Source organism: Vigna unguiculata, chromosome 4 (genome assembly GCF_037176805.1).
Source record: "Vigna unguiculata cultivar grain cowpea cultivar isolate G323 ecotype 2 chromosome 4, ASM3717680v1, whole genome shotgun sequence".
In the NCBI taxonomy this organism is placed as follows: domain Eukaryota; kingdom Viridiplantae; phylum Streptophyta; class Magnoliopsida; order Fabales; family Fabaceae; genus Vigna; species Vigna unguiculata.
Window position 1 is genome coordinate 42,445,810 of NC_140795.1, and position 7,632 is coordinate 42,453,441.

Genomic DNA, 7,632 nt, shown 5'->3' on the forward strand with positions numbered 1-7,632 from the left:
ATTTATCCCTACAAAATTTAATGTGTATAAATATATACGCGATAATCAAATTACACAATACTATTACGTAATCATAAAATTTTAAAATTATATAATTTTATTATTATATCATTTTAACAATTATAGTTTTATAATTATAACAATGTACAAAATTTAATTCAAATTTAATTTGTACAACTATATATAGTATACAGTGATGAAATTAGACAATACACCATTTTATGTCCTATAAAATAATAAAGTTTCAAAATTATAAAATTTAAAAATTATATAATTTAAAATCGTAAAACTTTAAAATCATAAAATATAAAATTATAATTTATTAAATTTTAAAATAATAAAATAATTTAAATTTATTAAGAACTCACCTCGTGAGAATCTAGAAAATGATATTTTAGAATTGATAGAGTTTAGAAAAATAAATACTCAATTATTTTAATATTAAAACTACTAAAATATAAATAGAAATTCTATAAACGTTCTATCTCTAACAACCTTTACTCTATAGCTTTTTCCATTCACTCTAAATTTCTCATTAGCTTTTTCCATTCACTCTAAATTTCTCATTTTATGTTCATCTGTTTGATGATCAAAGACAGTTAGGGTGACTCTTGAGACGAGCTCTCTAATCCTTCGGCGGTCCGATCAATTTCTCTAACAAAGGAAGTTGACTTTCTGCTATTATCTCTTGGTTAAATTAGATCTTCTGTGCATGCGAGAAATTTCCACTTTCATGTGTCTTCTAAGTTGTATTGTTCATGTTTTTCCATTAATCAATGGTTCTAATGATATTCCCTCATCATGTTCTTATTATCCTTAGGTTGAGTTGTGGTCTTTATTAGGTTTAAAAAGGGGTTTAATACTCACTTTGAGTCATCTATGTTGTTTCACAAGTAAGGGAAGCTAGTTGTGTTATTTTAAAACTCAAACATGTCAGAATTATGAAGTGTATAATTGTATTGTGATTTATTTTGATATATGAGTAGCAAAATGAGAAATGTTATATGAAAGCTATGAAAATTAGAGTTTTTATCTGTTTACTTGAGAATGACTGATGTTTTAGTTGTGCATCTAAGATAAATTGATATTGGTATTGTTGAGGTCTCCCTCGAGCTGACCTCAACTTAATCGATTAAGTTGAGATCGGCCCGAGGGAGACCTCAACGGATATTCATGATAAATTTGTGTTTTGGTACTAGATTGGTATCTGTTAAGGTTCCTAGGAGGTTTGACTTGATTTTCGTTATGCAGAATTATGCAAAAAACATGTTCTGCATAATTATGTAGACTCGTTGGGTGAGCTATTACTCGTTGGACGAGTTTTCAAGTCATAAGTTCCCAGACTTTGGAAGTCGTTAGGCGAGGCTACTCGTTGGGCGAGTTTCAGAGTCAAAGGCTTTCTAACTTCGGAGTCGCTGAGCGAACAATTCTCGCTGGACAAATTATTTGAAAGTTTTCCCCTAGAGTCCCTGTAATAAACTCATTGGGCGAGCCATTTGGTCGTTGGTTGAAAAGGACAATTTTGCCCTTATCGCCTAACGAGAGGATGTGCTCACTGAGCAAGTGGGTCAAAATCTGAACATTTATTTACTGAGTTATTTGAGTAAGCTTGTGACTATTACGAATATTTATTTTGATAAATGATTAAGGAATGAGTATGTGGTAATACTAATTCAAGGAGAATCAATAGTGATTGTTGTAGTGTAAGCATTAATGTGGGGGTTCAGTTGAAAGTTATCCTAACGCTCTAATGACCATCAATATTTTAGGTAGACAAGGATGAGACATGTGGTGAGAGAAGCAGGAAGTCCTAGCGTAGGAGTTTTACCTTGACCAAAGGTATTAACGGACTAACATGTGTGTGGTACTATCAATCGCTCTATAGAGCATTGGGCATTGGATGTCACCACAAGCACAACTTACCAGAACTCGACATTGATGCTTGTATCCGGATTAAATTAAGTCTAAGCTTTAGATATCTGTATGAAAATAATTGATTGTTCATGTATGATTTATGTTAAAGTATTGCAAATTGATGTGATTCTTTAAATTCATTAGCTTACCTTTTTCTCATGTGTTTTGTTTTCTGGTGTGTATTTTCTTTTGCAATGATTATCAGATTTGTGTGAATAGTTGAAGATTTTGAGACTGGATAAAGAAGGGGGAAGAGATATCACTGTATAGTTATATTTAGATTTTTTAGTACTTTTAGATCCTGGTTTTTCTTTTGAAAAACTCTTTGATAGTTATACTTTATTTTGTATTTCAATTTATCTATTTTGGATAACTGGAATATAAGATATATTTATGTGTTAATCTTTTATGCTTTGCTTTATCAAATGTTTTGTTTAACCGTTTATAATATTAGATGGGATATTACATATTATATCATACAAATTCATTAAGAACTCAATCGAAAGTTTAAAAATTTATTAGAACCTAAAATATAATTAAATTTTAATTATATTAATTTAGTTCGTTTTATACAAATTAAACTAACTACAACTCAAATTAAATATAATAAAATAAAGAAATTAAAAAAAAAAGCATAAATATAAATATTTAAATAACAGGTAGTAAATACATTCCTTAATTTTTAGTCTCATCACTCTTACGTATTATTGACATTACATCACACTACATGAAAAATTGTGGATATGCTTAATTGACAACAACTCATCAATTAAAAAGTTGTTGCGCAAATATTAAAAAACAAAAAAAATAATTGCTGATCTAAAAAGTCTTTGATGTGCTTAATTTCCAAAAAAAAAAATTCTACTGAAAAGAAAAAATTAGTTAACTCAGGGATAATTTTAGTGTTTTTCTCATATGGTTTTGTTACATTTAGCTGTTAATACTGTTAAATTCATCGTAAATCTGCAACATCAATATATGATGAGTTAGAAAGAATGAAAGAATTTACTGTGCAGTCTTTTTATGGTTCTGTTTTGTTCTTACAACATTTTAAATTTATTCGTTTTATGAAAATTAACGTGTCAATTGTTATCCACTAATATTTAATAAAATATTTTATTTCAAAGGTAATATGTGACGGGATATTATTTCTATTATTACAAAAATATTATCAATCAAATAAACAAATGCCGTGTGGAGAATGAAATCAACCAAGCACATGGTGTGTTTTGTAACAGAGAGAATTATTTTTTATTATTACTTAGACGAGGACAGAAAAAAAAAAACTATGAGCCTCGTTTCCTTTTTTCTTTTTTTTTCTTATAAAAATCTTGTTTCTCCTATTTCGTTAAAACAAAATTAATACTGAATAAAATAAGTTTATATTAAAGAGATGGTAATTAAATAGATAAAGTCCTCGTTTCATAAAATCTCTCATTCTTAATTTGATTTGAGGGTAAGAGTGAGAAAAAAAAAATATGTAACATTCCAATTAATAGTTTAAAAACTACTAAACAAATTACTAAATGTTGATAAATCAAGAGGGATAATTGAAGACAAGTATAAAATATTAATACAATTGATATACAAACTATACAAACATATAAATATATAAAGATCAACAATGTCGAATCTTGATCAAAAAATATGGAGGGGTCAAAACAATATAATTATTTGATTATTAGATTGGATCATTAGTATAATGCTTCAAAAAATAATTTCTCTAACTAGACAATTTGATCATTAGGTTGGATCATTAGTACAACAATACTTCAAAATATGTAAAAAAGTAAAATCTATCTTGTTTTCATCTTTACCAACCACTTCTCTTCTATCATTTTTAAAGAATGAATCTATGATTTTATTCTTCATCAATATACTTTTAACAAAGTTAATATTAAAAAATAATTTATCATAATCTATTGAAAAATTGAGATACGTAATTATTAAAAGAAAAATATATTATAATCAAGTCACAAAATCGGTTTGAAAAAACACATAACACATTATTTTTTTCCTATATTCCTAAAAAATGAATATATAAAGATTCATGAAATAAAAAATAATGTTAATAACTATTAAACTAATAGTTCATTATCAAGTGAGACAAGAGAGTTACCTTTTTTTGTTTTCAAGGAAGAAAGAAAACAAATGATAAATGAGAGTAAAAGTAATGAATTTGTGTCTAACTTCTTTTTTCTTCAAAAACAAAAAGAAAACGTATGAGGCTGAAAGATGAGTACAAGTATGTGAAAACCTAAAAAGATAATAAGAAATAAAATAAAAAATATCTTAATGAATATTTGCTTTAATTATTCTTTTGATTTTTTGTTTCCAAAAATGTAAGTTGGTCCTTTAGTTGATTTAGTCTCAATTTGATTCCGATTTTTTAGTCAAAATTTGATATTTTTTTTATAAAAAACAAAGATAAAAAATAATTAAACCTAAATATTTTTACTCTTTATTATATTTAATTTTATGTTTTATTATTTATTAACATTAAATATTATATTTTATAAAAAATTAAAAAGACACAATTCAATTTTTATCAATTTTTAAAATATGCTACTTATAATTTAAAAATTTTCAAAAATATATATAATTTTAAGAAAATCAAAAGTATATATAATTTAAAAAAAATCAAAAATATTTTGGGGGGCCACAGTCCCTCCCCGCTCCTTATATAACCCGTCTCTGAGGACCAAGCATAGGATGTTTAAGAGTTTTTCAAAAACTATACAAACAATAGATTATCTCACAACTAAAGAGCCTATTTTGTAGTCTCACTACTGTCCATCGTAGGGGTATCCTCACATGCACTCTCCTATACTCACACAATTAAGTGATCATTGCAAAAGAGATAATCAAACACAAACACACAACAAGATAAACTAATGTGAACAAGGAACATTCATATAAATCAAGATCAAATTACAACTCTTATGCCACAAGATAACACATAAGTACATCTATACACAAAAACAATTGACATTAAACTCAATTATCTAGATACATGCACTTAACATCAGACTCACGGATTTTGTGCACTTAAATGTAGGTGATAATCAGAAGTGGACCTATGAAGGGACATAGGGGGGCCATGGCCCCCCAAAACTTTTATATCTGCATAATTTAATTAATATATAATTTTAAAAATATATTTAAAAATTAATATTTTGAATATATTTAATATTTTAAAATTTTTTATATATTTATATTTAATATATTTCTATTCTTTCTTTTTTGTTTTTCACATTTTCAATTTTACCTTTTTAATATTTTTAAAAATAAAACTAATTATTTTATTAACATTATCTTTCAAGTGATCACTTATTTAATTTAATATTTTTTTATTTGACTATTTTTATTTGAAACTTAACTATTATAAATGAAAATTAATTATAGTGAAATTATAAAAATTATTTGTATTTATTTTATAATTATAATGATAACAATAATTATAATTTTATTATTTTTTATTATCTTAAAAAAAGTAAATACAATGTTTTTACCAGTTTATATAAATATTTTAAAATTAATTTTTTAATTTTTATTTTCGTTCAAAAATGTGAAGTTAGTCCTCCAATTTTTTTTAGTCCCAATTTGATCTCAATTTTTAAAAAAATGATACAATTTGGTCATTTTTTGTTAAATTTTCTGAATCAGATCAAGATTTTTTAATCAAAATTGAAGTTGTGAATAAAAATGATTTGTTTTGTTTGTGTAACTGACCTAATCTTAGAGTCAGTTATGATAAAAAATCATTGTTCTGCTTCAAGAAATTTAACGAAAATAATCAAATTGCATCAATTTTTAAAAAAATCGGACCAAATTGAGGCTAAAAAAAGTAGAAGACCAACTTGACATTTTTTAACAAAAAATGAAACAAAAGAGTAATTCAACCAAAATTTTGATACCCTCAAAATATTGGTCGAAGATCCACCACTGATAATAATGATTTCTTTTTATTCAACATGTTTTTAATTAAAGATATTAAAATTATTTGTTGTTTTAGATTAACCACAAAACTTTATATTTTTTAATATATGAAAAAGAATAAGCAAAAATAATAGATAAATAATTAAGAAAATGTAAAATTGTGAATAGTCGCAATATCAAAAAAGTTTAACACATATTCAATTAAAAATATCAAAATTTATGAGAGACTTAAAATTTAATTAAGTATTTTTTATGCCATCCATCTTAAGTTTTCATTTTATTTTAACTATTTAGCTTTCTATGCATTTTTTTTTCTTATTATAGTATACCATTTTGAGTTCAGAATATGTTTTCTTTCTTACACTTTACTTTTCACGCACCATTTATATTTATACCAATGTCCCTTTCATATATGTATTTTTTTAGTCACTTGTTATTTTCTTGTGAATTTATAGAAAGTAAATTGAAATATAATAAAATACTGGCAAAAAAAATTATTCCTATAGGTCACACATCTTAACTTTTTTACTAATTTCCTCTATGAAATTTAAACTTTTGACGATCTTCTACTTTTCTGGCATTTTTCTCTTCTATCTTGCGAACCCTTTTATTTACCATCATGTGTCAAAATCATATTTTTTGAATTATTGCATTTGGTTGGTTTGATAATTTTCTAAACCAGAAAAGATAACGTAGCTCAGAACATAGATCTTGCTAGGGTAGGAAACAAATGGTTCTAGATTTTCTTTATAGCATGTTTAGAAACAACTTTGAGTTTTCATATAATACAATGTTTTCTTGTTAAAATCAAAGGATAATATGTTCACATGGACCTTTCAAGCATGCATTAAATTCATCATCAAGTTGACTTTTTTTTTTTAATTTGAATCATTAGATGATAGGTTTTGGAAAAAGAAATATTTTCACACTTGATCAAACACACCCACTTGACAATTTTATTTTAATGATGTAATATTATAAATTTATTTTAATTTGAAAATAGAAAAATAAAATTAAAATGTTAATATAACTAATTTTCAAATAGTTAATTTTTTATTATAAATAAACTTTCAAGGTACCAATTCTTTTTTTCAATGAATAAGACATGAGATAAACAAATAATTGTCCTGAATATACTATGTATTCGTTCATAGCGGTTCTATTATTTTATTTTTTTAGAATTTGTTATCCTATATGTATATTAAAAAATTACCGTTATATATTTTCCGATAATTTTTAAAAATATGTGTTAATTATTTTAGAGATAAATAATTTAAATAAAAATAAAATAAATAATTACTTAAAATATAATATATAATATGATATATAATTCATATAGGGCATAAATATAAATTAAAATCCTACGAAAAGAAGATATATTAAAATATTAAATAACATTCCAAAACTTGTGTATCCCCACCTAGTACTTAAATGTATGGACAAAAGAAACATGATTCTCATTCAAACTCTGTAGCGGTGATGGTGGGTCAGTCAACCAATAATACAATATAAAATATTATTAGTAAATAGTTGAAGTGGCCAATAATACTGAAAACATAGTAGCATGATATTAATTGAGGTAATAGTTAAATGACTCATTAAATAGTTAACTAATATTAAAATTTAATTGTAAATTTATCATTTCGCACATTCATTTTTTTTGTAATTAACCTAGATATTTTCTCCATATTATGTAATCAATGATGGGCTCGAAGTGACTGCACAACAAATCACAAAAAACACGTGATTATTTCTTTTATTTATTCAAATAACTACGTT